Raw genomic sequence first — 24,497 nt, forward strand, 5'->3', positions numbered from 1 at the left:
AGCTTCTGAGGAGCTCGATGCTAATGCATTGATTTTGCTTTAATAGAGTTTTGTTGTCAATGGCCGGTGCTCAGCACGGTGCAGGCTTCAATCTTAACCCATCTGAAGGCTCTGCTCGTTTCCAGTTGAGCTCCGTTCATTTCCAGTTGAATAGGTTAAGCAAAGACAGACCTCACTGTTCTCAATTCACTTTATGATCCTCCCATCATAAAAAATAATATCAGCACCTTGCTTTTCATGTCAGAACTACATTTGAGCTGCTATTCCCTATGCCCATGAGTAAATCCCATAAAAGCCGCCCTGTTGTACTGTCGCTATTTTTCCTTGTGGATGATTGATTGATGGATGAGTGCTGACACTTCAATGAAGCTATTTCGACTGCCATCTCAATCCGATGATGTGAGGGGTATATTTTCTGTCCATGCCTCATTACTTCAGAATGACATTCCTGGAACTTCATTTACTTTTTCCCTCCTTCCCTCAAGCGCCATATTTTTTCCCATCTAGGTTATGCATGCCATAAAAAAAGCAATTTGCTATTATATGTGGCATAAGGGCAACACTTTCCCTAGGAGGTAAATAAGAAGGGCCTTTTTTTCTCCTCCATGTTGAGTTTAGGGATCATGTCAAAATTTCCCAAACAATGCCAAACCAGGCCCTTCTGCATAAGCCACAGGGAATGCAGTAAGCTTACTTAGTCTGATTTTGTGAATGCTGCACTTCGATTATATCCTTGAACGTCTAAAATAAAACAATAGAAAAGGCACCCCAAAGCCCTCTCTTATTTGAGAAAGATCCTCTTCTCAGCTTGTGCCTAGCATACTTTGAATATTTCATTTGCAACGGAGTAGCGATTTACAACTTGATCTAGACTTATTTTTCCTTTGAGAATAAGGGAAGTTCATCGTTAAATGCAGAGATGGATTTGTCTACTGGAGGTTGCTTTCGCTGCGAGGAAATGCTCAGCGAGAGTAAACAGGGCTGCGCCTGATTTTCCAAGCACTGCACTAGGCAACGTGAGACTCGTGACATTAGCATATCCTGGAAGATTTTGTGAGTTGACTCAGGACCCGATTTTAACCTGTGTAATACAGTATTCCCGTTAATAATAATGTATAATTAAGACATCCGTTAAAAATCCATAACGTTAATTTAATGGAGAAAATGTAATACAGTTCTATTGGAATTTTTACGTTAAATTAACTTTAACGGGCTTTTAATGGATGTCTTAATTAGATCTCATTATTAACGTGAATATTCCACAAATTAAAATTGGGAGCTCAAAGTTTTAATGAAAAAAGTTACAAGCACAAATTTGAAATTGCCATCTTTGTAGCCCCCTTCTCCCTAGGTCTCGGTTGACTTGAAGACAGCTATGCTTTCCAGCCTGTCCGTGCCGGCAGTACTAGCCAGGCGGACAGAAAGTGCGAAGACCAGATTCTGATCCCACTTATGGTGGCATAAATCCAATGTAACTCCATTGACTACAACAGAGAGATTTAGATTTACACTCACCTAACCGAGAAAGGAATTCTACTTTTATTCTTTTATATCTATATATAGATATTTATACAGTGATATTTATATATAGATATACCTATATATATATAATGTTCAATAATCTAACAATAGTACTTTTGTTTAAAAATCACTCCATCGCATATGTCTCGTCATAAACCGTAATGGAGATTTAAATATATATAAATATCTGTGGAATAAAACAAACTGAAAATAATCCATTTTAAACAAATCTTTGGCAGCAACATGGTTAAGCATAACTATTTGAACAACTTGCACAGAAGATTAACATTGTTCAGAGGTTTTTTGGCTCAGAATCTTTTTTAACTTAATAATTCTTGTACTTACTGTGATGTATTGATCCCTAGTGCAATGACTGGATTGGGCAAGCCAGGTGCAACAGTAATAGCTGCACAGAATAGAAACATTTCCTTTAGACAAACTATCCCAAAGGGGTTATAAATAGGAAATGGACATTACCATGAAAAGTAAAGCTTCCAGTGTGACTGCATCTTGTGTAGCACACTTGGACATTAAACTATGAAGAATTTTTTTTTCCTGTCAAGTGTTACAAATTGACGAAATAAGTACATCAATGTTCTCAGTCATTATCTTACTTCAGTGGCACTTTGTTTTAGTGACAGCAAAAAGGGACAGTGGAGACCAGACAGCCCCAGTGCAGTTTATCAATGAAAATCTAATATCGTCCATAAGCAGGGGAGTGGAAATCAATACTTCATTACCAAATTGTTAGTGAGGATGAAGAAGAATAGCAGGAGATTTTTTGGCAGTCTTCTTGGTCCGGGTTGTTGTGAGTTCAATGTCAGGATCGGAGTGACGCGCGCAGAGGCGGGCTGGGTGCGGGAAGCCTGGGCTGGAGAGCTGGAACTAAGGCATTCGTCCTGCAAGCAGAATAATAATAACTATCGTTACCAAGTTTCTAATCATGATTCCAGATTTTATTGAATATGTACTTTTATCAATAGAAATTTCTGGAAACGGGTCAGCTTTGCTTTACGTTGTCCACCCATAGGCTCACAAAAAGGCAAGGACACAGAAGTGTGAATAAAAAAACCCCAGATCCTTACTTCCGTAACTGTGCGGGGATTAGTGGGTAAACTCCAGCTGATGCTGCTGCCTGGTCCACTGAGTGTGTTACTCTGCATCTCTGCTTTTCCCTCATGTTGGTTAAACCTGGGCGATATAATGAGCTTCTTTCTGCTACCAGCCAAGAATATGCTCTAAAATCGTCATGGTGAGTTGGGCATCTTAGTACCCACATTGTGTTTAAATTACTTGACTATTGCTGTGTTATTTCTGGTTGTTAAGGCACCTCTGCTGCCCAACACTAAAAGCTGCCGTTCTTCCAATGGACCTTTTCCGTTCTGCAACTACTAAAAGTGCTAAGTGACTCAAGTTGTGAAGTTACTTCTATATAGAGACAGAACGTGCTTGTTTTACTTAATTTCAAGATGTGGGTTTAAAAGTTCAGCTCAGAGTTGAGTTCTGTTTTGCTTATAACCTGGGAGAAAGATACTGAGAAAAGCAGTAGAAAAAACAACTGGAAAAATAGGGTGAGAAATGAGGCAGGCAATAAGTAGAGTGAAAGTCAATCTGGAGAGAGCACAGAGGAAAAAAGACCAACAGCAGGCAAAGAGAAATATGTTACTGAAAAATATATTATCTGTTCAAGGCCATGGACGTTTCAGCAAACACAACTCAAATCCTGCGGTGTGTTCCCTGTGTTCTGGCTAAATCAACTGGAAATTCAGTAGTAGCTTTATTTAAAGTAAAATAAACTCAGCTTTTCAAAAAATTCCATATGAAAACAAAAAAGTCCATTGACTCCATGCTATTTAGTTTATAATTTGGTTTATTTTACAATATCTTCACCTTTTCAGTTTTCACAGTGATGCCGAGTTTTGCATTGGCAACCCAAACCTGCTATGGAGAAATTGTTGGAAGGGAAGAAGAGGTTTTGGCAGCTGAATGTAGAGACTTTTGGCAACTGAGGATGCACGGAAGTCAGTTTGAAATTGTGGCGAATACCTTAGATCATTATTCCCACTTAAAAGATATTAAAAGCAGTCCATGTTGACACTTTAAAATGTTGTCTTTAGGTTTCAGAGGTAACACTCCAGAGCAATTCACACTTTGCAAAGCTATTATTTTTCACTGCAAAAGGACAAAGCTGTGTCAGTTTACACGTCGTTCAAGTTTTAAAGAAGTCCAGAAGCCTTACTATTGTAAAGCCTAGAGCTGAAACACAGTAATGCCATGAGCTGGTGCTGCTTCTGCGGCCAAGTTCTCAGCTGCAGAATCACCCTCTGAAAATGATCCAAGTGCAGACTGCGGAGATGGCACAGACATTTGACTTTACCTTTCCAAGTAGATTTTGCAGCCCTCACCAGGATGGAAAGCTACTTGTGGCATGCCACATAAGTCCTGCCTTGGGTCATATCAAGCTCTGTAGCAGCTCTGATGTGCAGAGCATCTGCCTAACTCATGGGTGCAGGACACAGAAACTATGGGCTGGTCCTGCATAAGCCAACATGAGGAGCGGTGGTGAAACAGCTGACTGCAGGAGCGATAACTCTTGATTAATTCAACTCTGCCTCCAGAATGTCGTTAGGACAATTAAGCAGCATGTAGTATTACTGAAAGTGCTAAATCTGGGAAGGAGTCTTCGTTTGAAGCAAAGTAACTGCAGAGCACTGGTTCTCTGCCAGTGGGAAATATTTATCAAGGGCTTGGATTGGAAAACTGAAAAGCCAAACTCTTGCCTCCTTTTCTTTTGATTCGCTGTGAGGAAGGTCCTTGGACTTTCGTATTAGACCAGACGTAAAATCAGCTTAGTAATATTCCTGGTCACTCCCACGTCACAAGGGGACCACGCACAGAGCAACATTAAGAACACTGTTAACCCTTGGCAGAACTCTTCAGAGACACATCAGTCAAGGTGTAGGTCCACAAGAAACTCTTCTGGCAACAAACCCGCTTCAGAAGCTCTCACCCCTTCCTATCATTTCCTCCCCATGGTATGACACAATCCTCAGCTGCGTCCCTGCAACTGTCCGTGGGTCTGCACCACCCCAGCCGTAAAGCGGATCCATCCCTGCTGTAGCTCACGAGGGGCCACACAAACACTTCCAAAAGGAGGCGCCGGTGCAGGGCTGGGACTGCACAGCCACCGGACAAGGGTGGAAACCTCTTCAGCTGGTTTTGCTGCTGGAGGAAAGATAAGATGGAACAAGGAACCCGGGAGCTGGAGGGGGTTCTCTGCACTGCTGCATGCGTGCAGGCGGTTTTAATTTAGCACTGGTATAAAAGCCATTCGTGACAATTGTATAAACTTCTGAGGCTAAGCATCCATATACTTGACTAATGGTAACATCCATGCATAACTAAAATCAGTTGGGACTTGCCATTGATTTCAATGGGATAAGTACTTCACCCCTAGATCTTTTGGCCAACCAAAGTCTCCATCCTTGGTTTTTTTTTTTGCATTGACATCACTGCAGGCTGGGACAGGACTTTGGGAAATTAATTAGTGTGAGTCCTGATCAATAAGGGTCATAGTTTATGTATTTCATTATCAAGTCTCTAAGAGATTCAGGGAGTATGTGGAGAACTTGTCACTCACAGTATAAGGCATAGCATCTTGGCTGTTCAAACAGCACTTGATGGGCAAAGCTGGTAGCTTCCCGGGCATTTGTTGAAATGTAGTTCAACCTGTACTATAAAGAAAATGCTATCATTTAAATTATGTTATGAAAATGCAGTTGAGGGTGTTCATTATGCTGATGTCTTGTATAGCATATGTGAAATATCAGTTGCAGATACTGAACCTTTGCTTTTATTTAACATTAATTATCAAGCCATCAGCAGATGTAAAAAGTTGTATCTATTTTAATGTGGATGTGTCAGGACTCAGGATTCCTTCTAACGAGCACCTTCCCACTCCTTGTCCATGGCACAGCTTCCCTCTCCTCATTCAGATCTTGCCGTAAAAACACAGCTGTGAAACCTTGGAAATAGGAACTCTCAGACATGTCTGCAATCTGAGACAACTGTCAACGTTATGTCAACAGCTAATCGCGCATGTGTTTGGCCTCCACGGGCTGGCACCAGCGCTGCTCAGCTGTGCTCCTTAGCCCCTGCATGGCTCCTGGCTCATGAGAGCAGCGGTGAGCTTGCTCTTTCTTTCACGCACACGTGTGCACACACATGCCAAATCCCATGCTTTCGTTTGCTCTCTCTAGTCTCCTTTCCCCCTTTTCTCTGTGGCCAAAAGCCACACTGACCAAATGATGCAGCTTCCTGGGGGTAGGACATGGGCTGTCCACTCATGGGGTGGTTTTCAAGTCCTTTGCTTGGGGATTGCTGTCACTGTTTGCTTTTTGGGTTCTGTAGGAGAACACTGACCACTTCAGTGGCACGGTCTGAGGTGTGACAGTACTCTAGAGCCAGGCAGATGACAGCAGGTTCATGTAATTATAATTTTTTTTGTATTTCCAGATCTTTGCTAATATCATTTTATCATCTTCTATTAGTGTAATGGGATAATAAAAATGACAACATGTATCTGTGATCCACCCACCGAAGTCCATGGGAGTTTATGGATCAAAACCTTTTCATGCTGCAGCTGTACCTACAGTAATAAATTGCAGGACTCTTAAAAGGCCACATAGAAAGACACAGACAGTCCCTTTGTGGTTACCAAACATGTTATCTCTAGATGTCATTTTTGACCTACTTTTGCTAGATTTTTACAGCAGCAGCAAATCTGTTCCTTAAAGAATCATGCTTATGTTCATAATACCTAGATAGGGAGAAAAAGCAAATCTGGATATATTTTATTTCATTTAGGACTCCTCTCACCATGAATTACAATATCACAGACTCTAAATGCCTTCTCGTTACCCATAATTATAACTAAAATTATATCAATCTAAACAGTAACTACTCAAATGATTCATCCTGATTGTAAGGAGCATGCTCTCTTAAGTTATGCCTGCCCATCCACTTTAAAGCCCTGCGGCAGGAATAGCTTTCCAGAAGGTCATTTAACAGCACATTAAATAAATAAATAGAACATATTTGTTTCAGAAAACACACTCTAATAGGGTGGGAAAGAATTTTGGGAGAGGTAAGAATAACCCTCCTGAAAACTAATACTTTCAGTTCTTCGTTCTTTGCTGAGGGTGCAGCACCCACCCAAACACATGCAGAGGCTCCACATGATGCCAGCAGGAAAAGGTCCCTAATGTTCTTCATACTGAAGGGTGTCGTGTCAAGAAACTGCACTGTGCCCTGCACAGAAGTTGCAGTCAGCTTCTGCCCAGCAGCAGAGCACAGGGAGAGGAGGACACGCAGCACAACCCACCATGGTCACCAGCAGGTCCCTGAGCCCCTCATGTCCCTGCAGAAGGCACCGGACTCTGCATGTTCAACCCAAGCCATCAGCCACATGGAGAGGGGAGTGTGGAAAAAGGTCTCCTTTATTGTAAAAGTAAAATGTGTTTCTGTTCCATGATCTAAGCTTATGAGAATGTGGGACAAGATAATGGAAATGAAATGTGGGCTCTAGCTCAGATGTTCCTGGGGTGTGTCTGCCTAAATACACAATTGTCTGACTGTGGTAACACCCAGGTGGAGGAATTTAGAGACCTCATTGCCTGGGATGATGGAAACTACATTTAATAAAAACTTGAAGTCATTAAGTTGCATTTATCTCAGAAAACCCTTTGTTGAAGATACTTTGCTAAGAGGCTAAGGCCAAGACCAGATAAAAGACCTCTGGATTTCAGCAGCAAGATCATCAGCGTGCATATCTGCAGCTGGTGCAAAACACCTTATCTGCAGGAGGTCAATGAAGTTATGCTGATTTACCTCAGCTGGCCTAGCCCAACAGTTTTGGGGTATAAAAGAAGAATCTCCTTGAAATCTGCCAAAAAAACCCCAAAACCTTTCACTTTTTGAGTTTCTTGTTTTCAGAAACTTCTGATATCTGCACATAGTTTGGTATGGCAGATTTTTTAGCTGTGACCCTGGTTCACCAAACTCTTAAGCATTTCCCTATTTGTATTGTGCACAGTACAGTGAACACAGCGATCCGATGCTGCCAGGAACTGTGGAATAACAGTACCAAACACCATGGCTGGGCTGCACAGGTACAGCAATGCTGACATTTTAGGGGCATGACCGTGTAGGCATGTATGTGGGCCAATCGTGCCACCTGAGACCTAAGAGAGAGATGCAAAAATTCTTCTGCATATACATTATATTTTATGTACAAATACAATGTACAAATATATTTTTATATGTAAGTATATATATGTATTTCTAGACAAAAAGCAGCCCAATCAGAGCTACTGAATATGTGCAGCAATGCCCAGCTCGCTAGGGTTACTAGACATCCCTGAACAAATACAGTTAGATCCTCCAAATCCACCTGAACGACACGGCTTGCAAAAATGCTGACATCTGTTAGCCTGAGCAGTTCCCCAGAGGGCAGGCAGTTTCTTCTGTGAATGACTAGAAAAAGATCCGGGAGTATTTTAAGAGCAAGAATGATGAGACACATTCCCCAAAAGACAGGGGCAAATGAAAGATGCAGTAAGGGTGGAGGTGAGCGCTGCTGGCTGAAGTAGCCCCATTCCTCCCTCCACATGCGACCACTCAGCAGTGCTGACTGTATGATGCCACAGATCGGGGGCTATTTCGGCTGAGAAAAGTCAGCAAGAAGAATGTTCTTTTTTCCCCTGATAGTTTGGGCAATCCAGGTCTTTGCATGGGCCCAGGCAGCTAAGGCAGCGATGCCGTGTGTAGGGAGGGTGCAGGAGGGGCAACCAGCATTGCTGCCAGAAGCAACGCATGCTCAGCACGTCCTCACTTCCTTCGGAGGTAGCCAGGAGAGGAAAGGAAGAGAGCGAGCTGGGTGCTAAAACCTGGTTCCCACCCCCAGAGATCTGGTGTGCATAGCTTTAGGCAAATCATTTCACCTCCTTGCACGCCTCAGCTGTTTTGCTGATAGATGGAGTCGGATGAAAAACTGGGGGGCTGCCGCTCCCCGTGTCTTCACAGAGACGCAATGAAATCCTGGGCTGGTGGAGAGAGTGGTATTTCTGCCACTTGCGTTGAGAAAGGCCAAGATTTCACCCCTGATCTCAGCTTGGGCCTCAAGGTGACATAGGATACACACATGCTCAGTAACAAAGAAGAGCACACATGATATCTAACAGACACAAAGAAGTATCCTGACACTTAACTGGTCCCTCCGAATCACTTCTGCACACAGACAAAGCCTGGTACAGGGGTATCTGAAAGGATCACAGGCTTGTAAAGAAAAAAAAAAGAGAGAAAACATTTAATTTTTGGTTTTTCCTATAAATAAAGTATAGTCACCAAATCACAATGTATTTGAGAGCACATGTTATTGACAGCCTATTCTTGGAGAAAAAAAATGTGGAATTTTTTTGGCAAAGTTTCTCTATTTGCTAAAGATTAAATTGTTCATTGTACAGGGCACCATCTGCCCTTGGATAGAGATTTAGTTGATGGCAGCTGCAACCAAAGTGTGGAAGATATAGCTGAATTTCTGGTTTCTTTTCAACTAGCAACTGTCATTACAGGTCATATGCAAACTGTGTCATTTTCTGTGACAAGCAGGTTCTGTAGACTTGGGTGCTTGCTACATTTTAAAATGCCACCTGTATAGATCCCAGAAGAGAAATAGCTTTTGTAACACACCTTGAAAAAAGTGCATTTAGAGCCGATAAGACAAAGCAACTGTGGTTCAACCATCTGGACACTGGCGGTGGGTTCAAGTCCCGGGTTTACATAGATGGATGTCAGGAGGTACTGGCGCGTCACTTAAAGCTAGATTTCCCCAATTAATTTAGGTGCTTTAAAAGGCCAATTTGTCATCTGCGTTTACTCAACTGCTACATAATTCCTCAACTGCCTCCTTGTTTCCCTTGTGATATTATCCCTGGTTAGATTAAACCCCACATTTTTTCAATTCTGAAGAGAATTTCTTAATCATCAAGCTAGAGGCTATTGTGGGTGGTTTTCTCCCAGCCCCACCTATTGAGCTATGCCATTAAAATGTCTAGATTCACTGCGAGAGAGTAAAGGACACTCGAGAGCAGGGAGATGCTGATCCTATCTCTGTGTTCAGAGCTATTTTGATATTACACAAACGTGTCACTGGCCAAAGCGAACACCTCCAGGAAGGAATTTGTACCTCTTCCCTCTCTCCTGAACACCATAACTCTTCTGCGGGAGAATTATGTTCCCTTTCTCTGCTGAACAAAATGGGAGGAGAGAAGTTAAGAGCACGCTGGTACATTTTATTAGGACTAAGAAACAAAGCAAAACAAAAAAGCAAACCCAAACCTCTTTCCTTTCATCCCTGCCTTGCTATGAAAGTGCCTTCATATTTCCAGGCTTGCTGACAATATTTCAGGACAGTACATCACACACCGTCTCCTCTGGAACAGCAGACATTGTCAGTGCTGGGAGACAACTACTCTCGGGATTGTACTTCACAAAGATTTTGTATAAAGCATTCCTATAGAAAAAGATTTTTGAAATTTGTGAGTCTCTCAGCCGTTCAGACAAGGATGAGTTCTGGTTAATTTTCTTCTGATGATTTCCACATTTTCTGCAAGAAAAACAACAGCTACTATTGCCTTAAGACAGACTGAACTAGTTGTAACATGCCTAGATATAAGATTTTTTTTTCATGTGAAAGAATTTGCAGGACATAAATTTGTTCTCAAGTTTATTCTGTTCAGTTTAACTTTTTGGTCTTCTGTCACATTTTGTCGTGGTAGAATGGGATCATGTTTTGAAACAGAAACTGCTACTGCTGGTAAATTTTTAACAAATCTGGTGTGATTAAATCTATGTTTTTGGATAAAAAGATTTGGGTTTTTTAATGGGTAGAGGCTTTGCCTTTCCAGAAAAGTATGGTTCATCATTCCAAGTGTCAGCACGTATTTCTGATTGCTCCGCGATGTGCCCAGCCCATCCAAGCCATACCTCCTTGGGAAGGCTCACGCTTCCATGTCTTTTTTTCTGCTGTAGAATGGAAACACACTCAAATCTTGATCTTTAGGCAGACGCACCTACTACCATCACTGATTTGACTGAGCTCAAGCGCTTTGAGGACCAGGGCCTTTAAAGAGACATCCGGAAAAATGCTTGAAATCTAAGACTATGCCTGTCTGGGTTACTTTTTGCAGAAAACATTAATCAGTAGGAGAGGAGGGCTGCTTACGTGAATTAGCGTACAGTATGCTGGTTTGTCCTTTCTTTGTGAGGAAGCACTTAAAACACAAATTCCCACCTTAAAAACCAAACCAGTGCGCTCAGTGCGAGCTACAAGTAAATCACCTGCTCTGTGGTGCCAGAACTGCACATGCTCTTCTGCTGCTGATTTATCTACAAAATATATCACATGCCAGTTACTTGAATTAGGATCATGGGGAGAAGGGAATCATTAGAGAGTAGAAGAAACTCTAACGCATAAAGGAAACTTCTCCGTTTGTCTCCTCCGTGATGCCTGTTTTATTTCCTCTTCATGCACTGACAGTACTGATGAGGCAACGGATGCTGTAATCCTAAGCAATTGCCTTTGGGGGTAGTGTCATTAGGGTTGCCAATGTTTGATACAGCAATAGCTTTGAATTTCCAGGCAGGCCCTTTTTCCCGGTCCTTGCAATGCGTTTAGCGGTGCTGGTAGGTGAATGGCACAGCCCGGATCAGGTATTTCACTCCTGGTGCTGTTTCCTTTGCTATCAGAGTGCCTCGAAAAGCCAGGTAAATTAGACTTGGAGAAAGGGACACTGCGTCTTTGAGTAATGAGGCTGGGAAACAGGGAACACATTTTCCACTAGCTCATGTCTCACTGTATGGCATTCCGATTTCGTGACACTTCATAATAAATCATTGCTTATCACTCACATGGGAACATAACATGGTTCAAGTTAAGATTCGTTAGTGATTGTAAAGAAGAAACATGAATTGCTCTATATCAGGGCTTTTTGATCATCTTTCTGTCCACTGCAGGCATTTTTTTATTGTAATATTTACAGTAACTGTTGTTTAAAGCATAAATAAAAAGGAAAAGAAAGAGCAGAAAATATGAATAATGAAAATAAATTTGTCTTATTTATGTGTTTATGTAAACATTTGGCATTTGCTTTGCACAGCAGCTTGTATTCAGTGTCACAGACTGCTGCACCAACATAAGTTTCTAAAGCTGGGATTTTAAATATATATATGTATGTGCATATATAAAAAAAACTAAATGCCAATACATTCATTTTCTGGAGGAGAATGTTCTAGCAGGCACATCTAGAGCCAATTTGTTTTGTCTACTGCAAGGAGAAGAGAGTCTGATCCTGTCCTGCAGTGCTGTCCCGCCCTGGACCGGTAGCACAACGGGAGCGGAAACGTGGTGGCATCAGCCTGGAGATGAGGGACAGGTTGAACCGGCTGTACTTGGGGTGAATCTGGGCTGTTCCCTGTCAGCCTCTTATCTGTGTCCAGGGGTCCATCAAAGGCTGTAGGAAACAGGGCTTTGTGTTCAGTAGGAGGGATATCCGAGAGGTGGGACATCCTTGCTTCAGCCCCTGTCCCTGCATGATCTCAGGGATGGCAAAATGTGAACTTGAATGGGACAGGCGTTGTGGATGTATTCGGCTATCTATTCAGGCAGTTCACTGCCTTCTCTGACCTTCAGGAGATGGATTTTTTTCTGTGTGCTGTAGTTCACAACTTTTTCATCAGCAATTTAGGGAGAGCGGTGAAAAGCTTATGGGTTTACCGATGACATCAGTGTTGCTTTAGGGGAACAGTAAGTTTATTATAAAAAGACCTAATAACTGAAAAAATGTGAGCTTGCTAAAATAAAGAATTATAACACATATGCAGAAATTTTTCACCAAAAAGAAAAAAAATCTATTCCTTCCCTTGTGTTACAAATAGTTTTACTTTAATTTGTTTTCTTTACCTTTTGGGTTTGATTGTGGGAGGTACCTAAAACTCTGGGATAACCCGAGAGAAATCAGATAAGGTAAATATTTGCTGCAACTATGGCTTTGATTATTCCCCCTTCAGTAATTTGCTATTTACTATATTAATCAACTATATAACGTGTCATTTCTACTGCTCCCTGGCTGAATAATTTCCAAAACTACAAACAGCTTTCAAGATAGTTGCCAGACAGGCGCAAATTAATACTTTCAGAAATTCTTCCTAGAAACATTCCCATGAACAGAAGTTTTCACACCTTATATTTGTGTAAAGGAAATAGAGTTGGCTTAAAAAAATTGCCAAATTATTATTTTAGACAAATTCTTGTATAATTTTTTTTTTCTGGTTCTATTCCAGTTGAATATTGATCTTTTATAAAAAATATAAAATATGTTAATGTTTACATTTGCTAGAATAAATAGCCTTGTGAGACAAGATGGCAATGGAAGTAAGTATGTAGTTAACTGTTTGCAGGATTAGGGGCTTAATTTAGGAGTTACAAAAAAGAGAGACCTGTTAGTCTTTTACTGAGGCAAATAATCCCCTTGATTTGTGGGACAACTTGTCTGAGTAAAATGGCATGTGACCGAGAGACTGTAAATTCAGTCGCCTGATCCATCTGATCTCTCTCCCTGACACTCCAAATCGCAAGTATTTGTGGCTATACCGGCCGTTGTCTTTGATCTCCAGCATGCTCTCTTAAACTCAATTTTGCTTCTTATGTTCATGGTCTAGGTCTCTGCAAATTTTCCCTTGTGCTCAGAAAATCCCCAAACCATATACAATAAATGCATTATGCACAAAAATGCAAAATCCTTCAAATACCAAGTTTCTAAAAGAAAAAAAACCTGTTCTGGTAAAGCACAACATTAGATGCATTTATTATACCTTACTTTTCACCTACTACCAATAGACGATTATACACAAGAATTAAACCCCCCAAGCCTTGACCAAGGAAAAAGACATAGTTTTTCTAATATATATGATACAGACTTTTAATCTGCTCTCACTTGAAGTGGTATAGTGAATGGGATTATTCTCCATTTATTTTGGCTTACACTAAACTGGAATTTTTGCCCCATAAGCTTCCTGTAATTTTTGTAAGTGGAACTGCCTTTGTCAGCATTCTTAGTATTTTCCCATGGAAATGGTATTAAAAAGCAGCACATTTGCCCTACAATCTCATGTTTTATCCTTGAGAAATGAGGACTTATGGTAGATTTTTTTTTGTTGTTCTCTTTTTCTGTAGGAAAATGGCTTAATAGCAATCTCAAATGGAGCCTGGAACGAGACGGTGTATCTCCAAAATGTTAATTCTATCGCAAACCATGCCTGGGTTGAAAACAGATATTGAAACAGGGGAATAAATATTTGACAATGCTGTTAAGGCAACTTTGCTAACGATTTTTGAACAACCTCCAACTGAGGTCTAAATGTCTGCAATATCCATAAACAACTCTATACTGTCCAATTAGGGAGACAAAGACATAGAGTCCTGTCAGGAAGATTTGCATGGCTAAGTGTCTGAGATCACAGAGACGATGAGGGATCGTTCGGAGTGATGGGGGATGCACAGAACGGATGACTATCATTACGATATTACAGAGGCTTACACCTTCCCAATTACTGGCAGGATTCATTAATTACTGCTGCATTTCCCTAATAGAATCCTCTCTCTTTGGCTTATCGCTACCTTCCCTCTGTCTACGTAAACCCACAACTCAGCAGTCGATCACCTATGAAAAATTAGACGGTGTAGCTTCCAGTGGCCTATTTAAAATGAAAAGGCAACTGAATAAGAAATAAAGAACAAAAAAATAAGGGCTGTAATGCAGATATGTGGGAGCTACAGAAGCGGCATCAGTGGCAGCTGCAGAGAGAAGCATCATGGTGGGTTTAAAAGCACAATGAAAGCATTCTACATAGACATATGTACACGCACAAACTATAGGCAGATTGCAAAGCGACAATTACTTAAGGCCTGCTAGGCTGAAGTTTCACAACTAAGATTGGTGAATATTACAGGGGCTCGATGCTGTTGCAATCGACTCAGCCCCATTAAAGATAATGGTGTGAGCATTTCCATGCTGTCATCATGTTACTATCAACAGCATTATCAGTATCAACTGCTTTTACAATTATGCACAATGGCTCTTCCTGCACAAAGACTTAGCAACCACCAAACTCGTTTTCTTTTTAAATACACTGAAAAGAGCATAGATTTCAATCCTTCATCTGTTCACAGATGAAACAACATTTCCAAATCATCACTGATAGCATTTTTTTCCTCCCATTCTAAGGATGGCCAACTGTTCTCAGCGATTTCTATTACATTTCCTACCTATTATTTCATGTAATGGCATTCCTTAAATTTTAAATTAGCTTTGAAGAATAAAAATAATTGAATTCCTGCTGTTTTGTGTACATAGAGGGTGACAGGAGCTAATGTGATAATTTAAACTGTAAATGAGTCTTCACTTTGTGTTCATTAATTACAGCTAATTACTGAATTACAAACCTTCTTGGTTAGGCACTGTTATGTATTCATGTAGCATGTTGGATTTCCAGCTGGTAGAAAACTGTTTTATAGACTTACAAGCTGACACACCAAGCTACCACTGAAACAATTCAGTTTGAAAAATAAAGGAAGGGTGGGGGGCGCGTAACTGCTCTTGCTCTTTGAATTAAGTGAGTGATGAGAAACGGTGCTGCAAACTTGAACCTCAGGTGAGCGAGGATCTTGCGTATATAATTAGAAAATACACGCTGTATCTGGTAGGCAGAAACACAATGATTTTGAGCTGCCACTTTGGGTGAAGAGCATGAGTCTGCTCTGCTCACACCTGTTTTACACCAGTGTTAATTCCCTGCTTTAAACAGAGTTACTCTCTTTATAGAGGCATATCAGTGAGGCAGAAATGCCCCTGCAAATGGGGCCAGTGCTCCTAGCATCAATTCTTCAGCTATGTTCATGAACAGCAGGACGGTAATATAAAACCGAACATCCAAGCAAGTGTGCATTGTGTTCCATACGTTCTTCACTGAAGGATCGTATGCAATGCTATAGGGCTGTCTTGAGCATTTACTCAACATTTTCTGCATTGAATGGTTCTGTCCAAAGCTCTCCTTTGGATACCTTTTGTCTGCTGATGTTGCGTATTGAAGCTGAACGCACTAGTTGAAGTCTCTCTCTCTGTGAAGTGAGCAGGAGGAGCCCCACAATGACAAAATCAGCCATGTTAAGATTTGACAAGCTACAAAGCTTAGTGCCCAGAGAGAGAACCATGGCAAGTGCAAAACAAAGAAACCAAAAAACTCACCTACATTTTTGATAAATATAGAGACAGAAGATACAGGGATTTCCCTTTTATTAGCAATTGCATTTTCCACTGGTTTCATATGCTTTGTTCTCTTTTAACAAAACAGGCTAACAGTCTCTCTGGGCAGCATGTCCAACGCAAGCGCTCCTTTACAGCCCTACTGTAACCTGGCCGACCCACGCACCTGCACAAGCACATCTGCCGGCAAAGCCCTCCCCTGCAACAGGTAACCAAAGCACTGCTTTATGCTGAAAGCAGCAGAGATTGCAAGGAACTATTGAATCAAATAATTAAATTAAAACTGTTTAATTAAATTATTCTATAACCCACTTGGCCTTCCAGACCGGGGACTGGGAAGACCCGGATCAAGGGTCCTGCCCCGAGGGGCCAATGCTGGGTCTGGAAAGCAGATCCTTCTCGGAAGAGCACAGCGTTTTGTATGGCCTATACTGGAATAATTTAGCTGAATGATACATAAACAGCTAGAAAGGAAGAGCTGGATTCTCAACCGATGTAAAACTGTGTAGCATCATTAATTTCAGGAGAGTTATGTTGATTCACAGCAGCTGAGGTTACGGCTCAATAGGTTTGTAATAATAAAGACTTTGATGAGAGGCCCCTGAAAGCGGTAACACTAATGTGTGACTGCTCGCATAAACACCAGTTCAATGACAAGGCTTTTCTGCCTAAGAACTAGTCTGTGTCTTCAGGTTTAATGATAACTACTAGTCTTTTGTCCTTAAATAATCGTTTTCATCTGGAGAATGGCAAAGTGACTTGTTCTAACACCAACAGAAATTCAGTAGTAGACTTAGCAATGGGATTCATGTCATGTCCTACTCCCTCATCACCTTCTCATGCTGCCTCTTCTCTTTTGGGGTACAAAAAGACATGAGGAAACCAGGGGAGAAAAGATGTGCAGGCAGAAATTCCTTTCTTCCTGTGGATAGTAATTCTCTGCTATCATATAACAATAATGACTTTCATTAATCTTCTATAGGTCTTTCATTGAAGGGTTCTTTTCACTCCACATACAGAGACCACTTAAATGCTACTATATATTAAGTAAAAATGAGAATTCTTGATATCACATTTAAAAAATGGTATGAGAAGTAACACTGTGCAGCATGGTACCTGTAGAGGCTCAACATGACTAAAGAGGTAAGACTGCTGTTCAGTAAGTTATCAGCCACCATTTCTAGGCAGTCTCTCACCCAACTTGTTTTCATGTCTCACTCCTTTTTAATCTGACAGTCTCCAGCATGCAAATTTGCACTGAAACTAAGCATTTCAAATGTGCCAGAGGGAAGCAGGGCTCTCACACCTATTGGTAGATTAGTGTGCCTAATGCCCTTTGGCTTATTTTTTTCTTTTTTTTAACATTAAGGCTGATTACTCCATTAGTTGAACAACTTGGAAGAAATGACAAGGAACTAACAAGAGAGTAACACTGTATTTTCTATTTGTTTTCTTCTGTTGCAGTAGTGCTAATTAGAAGGAGTAGTTCTTGATACGGTGCTTTGGGGAATGCTGATGAGAAGCACACAAAAGGCTGAAGTGCCTCTTCTGTACAGCATTGGATGCAGCAAAATACAGCACCCTCTCAATTGTCATTACCCTAATCTCCCACGCTATCTCAGTATTTGGGACATTATCGCACTTGCGTATTAGACGCTGTATAGACCAGCCTTTCTGAAGGCTAAACGCTCACTTAGGGGCGAGTAATATCATATTAACTCACAGCTTATCATAACAAAATATGTTTTCAAGCAGAAATATCCAACCTACTTGGTAGTGGTGGGAAGAGAGGCAGGAATGAGGTGGGAATACGTCTTTAGAGGGGACTTGGGCTCTGTGCTGCCTGTGCACCCCTTTGCCCGCAGGGTATGGGCTGCACTGTGTGGGAGTCGTTACTCACCATCCTGCATGCAAAAATCTGCCTCCATGTAACCTGCCTGGTTTCAGCTCTTTGGACAGGCTAGCTTGAGACATTGGGAAAAAGGGAGAGACTGCCCTAACTTCCCAAATGCCACCAATGAGAGCTTTTCCTTCAAAGATTTTCACCCCCTCTTGGACTCGGGAAGGGGTCGTGGGGATGGAGGCTGTGAGGGTAAGACGGCACCTCTTTCCCATTCACCAAGGTTTGATTCTTTTTATGAGCATGATCCGCCAATCCGTAATCAAGGGTTAATTTCACAGCTCACTGCTTCATCTAGCATAATATCCATTCAGACTAATTAAATCTGTCTAATAATGTGAGTGTCTTTGTCTTTGTTCTTTCCATTCTTTGTTTTACACCCTTCACATCTCATCTCCAGAACTACACGCCATCACACTCTGCTTGACAAGCAGAATCCATCCCTAAAATTAAAACATTCCTGACCTATCTGCGATGACAAGGCAAGCAAGCTTCACAGCGCTGCGGCCCATGAAGGGAGCTGACACATTTGTTTTTAATTTCAAAAGAGTAGAAAGTGAAGATCTGACCCTGTCAATCAGGCCCTGTGACAAGTTTAATCATTGCTGCCCCACAAAAATCACGGCTAAATAGGAATGCAAATAATGTATCACAGGGCTCTTATAAATGCTAATCAAGGAGAAGTAATCAACTGACAATTTCACTGATCTCCTTTCTGAAGAAGTCAGTCAACGCACTGTCTCTGGACCACAAAGAGAAGAAAAGACAAAAGGCATAGATGCCGTTTCCCAAAAAAACCTATCCTTTTTCAGGGCTTTCTTTTTCTTTTTTATAGAGAAAAACAGAGAATTCACTCTTTTTGATCCTCTACCGAACTTTAAAGCAAAGCTGTTTCTCAGGAACTTGAACAGTTATATGTCAAGTGTACTTTATTAACAGTACCCTCCCAACCCAGAGACAGCACTTGGAAACTTCTGCTAAAATAAAAATCTTCATTTGTCTTTGTCATTCATCCATCTTCAAAATTCTTTTCCGTCTTAACAGCTTCTGTCCTCTACGGGCAATATATTTAGTGATATATGAAGTTTTACAAGTGGAAAGCTAATAGTTGAGCTCACATTTTTTTCTAGCAGCTCCCCTCCCCCGAAGCTGAGAAAAAAAAAATCTTGCTTGGAATTTATTTCAGTGCAAAGGCTCTCTTCAGTACCAGGATTTTTTAACTGACTATCCATTTATGACCTTTTTAATGTGGTAAAGAACAGACAGCGCAGGCGTAATGCCAGCCTTTCACTCACAAATTCTGCATGGCAAGAAGTCGTGGCCTAACCTACGTATGGAATAGAGAAGGACCCAGGACAGAGAGATGCACAAGATTTGTAATGCTATTTACTGTTATCATTTTATTGTGGTTTGCTATGGTAAGCTGTGGTTCGCTGTGGTAGGTCCTGATGGGGCCCATCAAACATTAGAGTCACTGTATTGGCACAAAACAAAAGGATACGGTTTGGCCAATGAAACTCAATGCAGGGAGATGTAAGTAGTATAAAGATTGCTGCAAGAGGTAAAGTTCAAAGAATTTAGTTGTTTGAAGTTTTGGTTTTTTTTTTTTTTGTTTTTTGGTTTTTTTTTTTTTTGTGGTTTTTTTTTTTTTTGTGGTTTTTTTTTTTTTATTAAACTACTTCCTAAACTACTTCCCTACATGGAGCCAATAGATGAAATAACTTGAGGAGGCCTTCAGCAACGGAGACTTAGACTACCAGCAGGGTATTGTAAATAGAAATCTTCCACTACAACAGAACCTGGTGCTTTACAGCCCATGACAGTTAGCCACAGCACAGATAAAGCATGTCAAAACTTTGTCCTAGGTTTCGTTTGCAGGGCTGAGTTACAGAGATCAGAGGCTGGCTGTGTTGTAGCCCATTTGGGCTGATCGCTTTGCTTTGCTGTGTATGAAGAGTGCAGGAACTGTTATATTGGACTGGGGAAGGTGCCACCAAACCCATTTCAGTCTGGCCACTGAATCCCCCAGATTTACACAGGATCAAATTAAAATGGGAATGATCTTTGGTCACTCCCAAGTTTCCAGCTGAAAGAAGCATTGGGGCAGCAACAGTAGCTTCTGTGCCACTTCTGTGAGAAAGGTGACCTGGAGCTTTGCCACACAGTGTTCGCTGCGAGACAGGGATGTTCCCGGCAGCAAACTCTCTATACAAGATGTATGTGGAAGGTGGGAGTAGAAAACAGAAAAAGAAATTGAAAAGCACTTTGCAGTTGTCATGTCACTTAGCAACAACCTTTTCTAATTCACATCAACACGGGCGTAGTAGAGAGACTGCACAAAGCACACGTACTGAAATCTGGGGTAAGCAGTGAATGTAGGAGGGCAAGAAGGAGCTCAAATACCAGCTAATCACAGACAGCTTTCATTTATCATTTGAGACATGTTTTACATTGTTATCCTTGGGGACAGGGCTTCTCCTGAATTATCTACCGGATCTAGCCATCACTGATCTTCTGAGTACCAATGCAGAGTAAATTATACAAACACTCCTGGAGGTGGAAACCAAAGTTCAGCTATTTGTTTCCCAAATGAACTCCACCTAAGCACTCACTCTTCTGTCTGTACTTTTACTCTCAGATGAATGCCAATTTTTTTCTTACCTGCTTTAATTTCCCAATTTCTTCCCTGTAGGATTCCCACCCTTCTCTCTCTTTACATGCTGGATTTTCATAATAAGGTCCAGATTTGCAAGTCCTCAACCCCTAATACTTCTTCCAAAAATTAATACTGTGGTTCCTTCTGGCTCATTACCAGATATTTCCATCAGGTAGAGAATGTGTCTAGGCCCTGATAAACAAAGGAGTAGATGCCCTTCCTGCAAGACTAAGTGGATAAAATTAAAAACTCTAGCACAAAAAGAGAGACCTCTGCAGGCCATTTTGCAAGTTCTGAGGAGGATGATAAGTCAGGCACCTCTCTACTTTAATTATATCACTTATCCTCATTTGTTTAGCTTCAAAGAGTTAGGATTTAAATATTAACTGTTCCCATACTATTAGGGGCCAACTGACTGGCTGAAGTGTCGAGAGAACATGAGGAAACCCATTCTGTGTGATTCAGGAATTCATTGAGCTACTACTCCTTTGCTCAGGAAAAAATGAAATGGCAGGAGCAGATCTGAATGTCTGCTATTTCTATGGTTGCTCTCTGAATATAAAGCTCTGCAAAGTGTATGAAATATTACATAAATAGAGCATTAGTATGTGCCAAATTAATAACATGCATTATCTAGCAGCCATGCAGTGATGCTTATTGTACAATTCTAAATCATCCTAATGGGAAGAAAAAATCAGAATCCATCACTTTGTGGCTGAGTTCCTCTCCTTGCAATTACAAAAAGTGACTTTTGCACACAGAATTGTTTTAGATGCATTATGGAAAGTTGGGCATTGCCAAATGACCAGAGCATATCACTAGCAACCAGTGGCTCCTGAGCTCTGCTCCTGCTGCACGCTCAGGGGGTGTTGCTTAGCTGAAAGCAGCTGCAGTACTGTGCTAGTGTGCCTTACTTTGGGGTTGGAGAGTGGCAGCCTGATTTTCAGCAGTCTATTAAACACAGTCACAGACAGACGCACGTTATACCTTAACTTTAACCAGGCATTCAGCACTTGTGAATATATAAGAATATAATTGGTGGCAAACACATGTTCAGACTAAACTGCTGATCAAGTCGGCTTTCGTCCTGCCTAGACACACATGCGCACACACACACCCACTCCAGCTCCAAAGAGACCTTGCCAAATAGAGAAGAGACTCTTATTTTTTACAGCTGGGTTTTGTTTTTGCAGCTGCCAAGTAGCAAAGAAAAGTAACCCTGGTGATCAGACCAGAGGACATGTCTTATGCTTTTAAGTAGGCTTCCTGGGAGGAGACACAATAGACGATTGCCGTGCCGCCTCGCCGCTGCGAGCTGCCATCACACTGAGCAGCTGCTGGCTGGCACCAGCGCTGCGAGGATTCAGCACAGGGTGGGTATTAATAAAGTTTTGGCTGTTCATTAAGCTTAGCCAAAAACCTAAGGAAATGTTGCAAAGGTGAACGAGACTTTGGCACAGTAAGGATTGCAAGAGCTGGTTCAGGGCAGGGCTCAGACCCTGTGCTGCTGCTGCCGGGTCAAAGATGAGCTCTGATAGGGGTCACTCTGCAAACTCTTTTGGCTGTGAGGCCAGGCTGGTAACCCTGCACACCGCACATGTCTGCCTTATGTCACTTTATACCACTGTTGAAATCAACAAATGCAAACAAACGGCATTTGGCTTTGAAATGTTCTCTCATCATAGTTGATGCTAATGGGAGAAAGGTTCAGTTCTCCTCTCGGTGTGAGCAGTGCTCCCATGGGTGCCACGGGTGAACTGCTGGGGCTTGGGTCTTTTAGACTCAAAGAGATGATCACAAAGTGAAGGGTCTTGCTGTTTCGTTGTCTTGCTTTGGCAGCCTGTGCCGGGGACCCTGCAGAGCTTATTGACGGTGTTAACACCTTCTGGACACAGAAGTGACGATGAGCACAGAAACCTCCTTTGTTCTTTTCAGCCTAACCCAAAAAACTCGTCTGAGGGGAGTAATAGGGACTGGCACAACTCATTGCAATGCAGGGAGTGTGGCGTTGTGTATTTCAAATACTTTCTTATGTGACCTGAAAAAGGAAATTCTGCAGTAAAAATCCAACGGTAGATAGCAGCATAATCTATAAACTCAAGTAAATGAATGCTAGTATCTTACATGAAGAATACATTAAGATAGATGACCATTATATAACACACATTAACATAGTGTAATAATATATTTACTCAATGTAGGCAAGTTTTGACACAGTGCAAGCTGTGTACAGTTGCTTAGAGAATTGGGAATTTTTATATTATTACAAATAAAAACTTAATTTTGAAAAAAAGGTGGTCTTGGGGGTACTTTGGTGCAATTCTGACAACTTCAAGTAAAATTCAGAGGAGCTTTTGCTCTCACGTCTGGAGGAATTGAGCTATCATATCTGTGTCTGTCAGATGTCAGTCATTTAACTTGCACCTCAGCTGTATGTGACGAATTGCACAACGAGCCAAAGACTATCATCTCACAATCTGTGTGTGTTTTATCTGTGTAATCTGTACTGGGGCAAGGAGTGTATCCTGCAATGTGTTTGCATAGCTTCTAATGCTGCAAGGGCTAGGGGTCCTGCTTATGGTCACTAAGCACAACTGTTCTTCTGTGTCATTTAGGGACTTGAACTCCTGATTCTTGAACTTTTTATTCCAAATCAAATGGAAGAACGAAACATCCACAGAAAATTTAATACTCTCCTATATTGCCCTATGGGAAACTCATTTACTGTAAAAATCTACCGCTAGAACAGGAGTTTGATAGTGCCCATAGGAGATTTAAAGTGAAAGTAAAATGGAAGAATGTTATGTTATAAAAGAAAAAATAAAAAAAGAAAAGAGAAAAAAAGAGCCAGGAAAAAAGCAAGCACAGTGAAAAATAATGTCTGCACTTTGTAAAACCAGCCATGTTCATTATTGCTTTCCTAGCATACCCAACTTTATGTTGCAAATTTACCTTCAAAGTCTGGAGTCCCTTTTCACAGGAAGCCTGCCCAGTGCCATTCGGTCTCTGTTGCACTGCACAGAAAGTGGCGGCCAGTGATACTGGTGAGGACTTCAAGGATCATGCTTTTCAATAAGTAACAGGTTTCCTTGTCCTGAAATCCCAAGTTAACTGACCAGTCTGATCTCTGTAGTTTTAAATCATAAATAGCCCAGAATACTAGTGTGCATTGAACGCATGTTTCTTTATCAAAACAATACACCAAAAGCGATCTTGTTCTCTTTTTTCCTTTTACTTTAAGCTGATTAGAAAGTTAGTTCTGTAGTTGATTAAGTTCTGCAGAAATTGGGCTTGTGATGAATCATTAAACAAAGACATTTTTTGTACAGCAATAAAGCCTCAAATGATTAATTAAGGGCACAATGCCAAAACAAGTGTCTTTGTTTAAAACGCAGTGGACAAGACAGGCTTGGGAAAGTTGATGTCTTAAGTAGACGCCACAACATGTTTTTAATTATGTTCAGGAAGAAGAACAAGAATGGGAATTGCCAACTGTTTGGAAAGATAATTTTTTTTTTAGAAGAAAGATTAGAATAAAAAAAAACAAACAGAGCATTATTGATTTAACACAAATGCCATTTGTTGGGCCTTTTGTAATTTCCTTATTAGTGTCATCATTCTGGAGTTCATATGCTCCCTTCTGTTATAGCATTTGGCACGCATTCAGCTCGTAGCAATATGATACAGTAAACATTCAGTGACTGCTCATATTAAAATGTTTTATTTGTTGTAACTGTACCAATGATCAGGCAGTGCAAGTCCTAAATTATCCCAACTGTTTTGCAGGCTAATTTGGTAGAATCGAGCTAGTGACCGTCTCTGCAACACACACGTGGGCACACGCATGCACACACACACACGCACGCACGCTGGGGAGTGCAGAGCCGTGCTCTCGGTTGGAAACAAAACAGAAAGTTCACGCAACATCAGCTCTCCACGGCTTCTTGTCAAGAACGACCCGACTGCTCAACTAACACAGACATCAGTGCCTGTTCAGTCCGACAGATTTTGTTACATTTCCCTCTTTGGGGCATTACTT

General features: G+C 41.2%; 1 protein-coding gene across 1 annotated transcript in view; it reads right to left on the minus strand.

Moving 5' to 3' along the window:
* Positions 1-2,215: 2,215 nt before the first annotated feature.
* The window catches only part of TSHZ2 (teashirt zinc finger homeobox 2), a 227,810-nt gene continuing 205,528 nt past the window's right edge, over positions 2,216-24,497 (minus strand). The window contains exon 3 of the mRNA XM_009274059.1: positions 2,216-2,420. The gene's annotated coding sequence lies outside the window, so the exon portion shown is untranslated. The remainder of the gene's footprint in view (positions 2,421-24,497) is intronic.

Source organism: Aptenodytes forsteri, unplaced genomic scaffold (genome assembly GCF_000699145.1).
Source record: "Aptenodytes forsteri isolate BGI_AS27 unplaced genomic scaffold, ASM69914v1 Scaffold159, whole genome shotgun sequence".
Classification (NCBI taxonomy): domain Eukaryota; kingdom Metazoa; phylum Chordata; class Aves; order Sphenisciformes; family Spheniscidae; genus Aptenodytes; species Aptenodytes forsteri.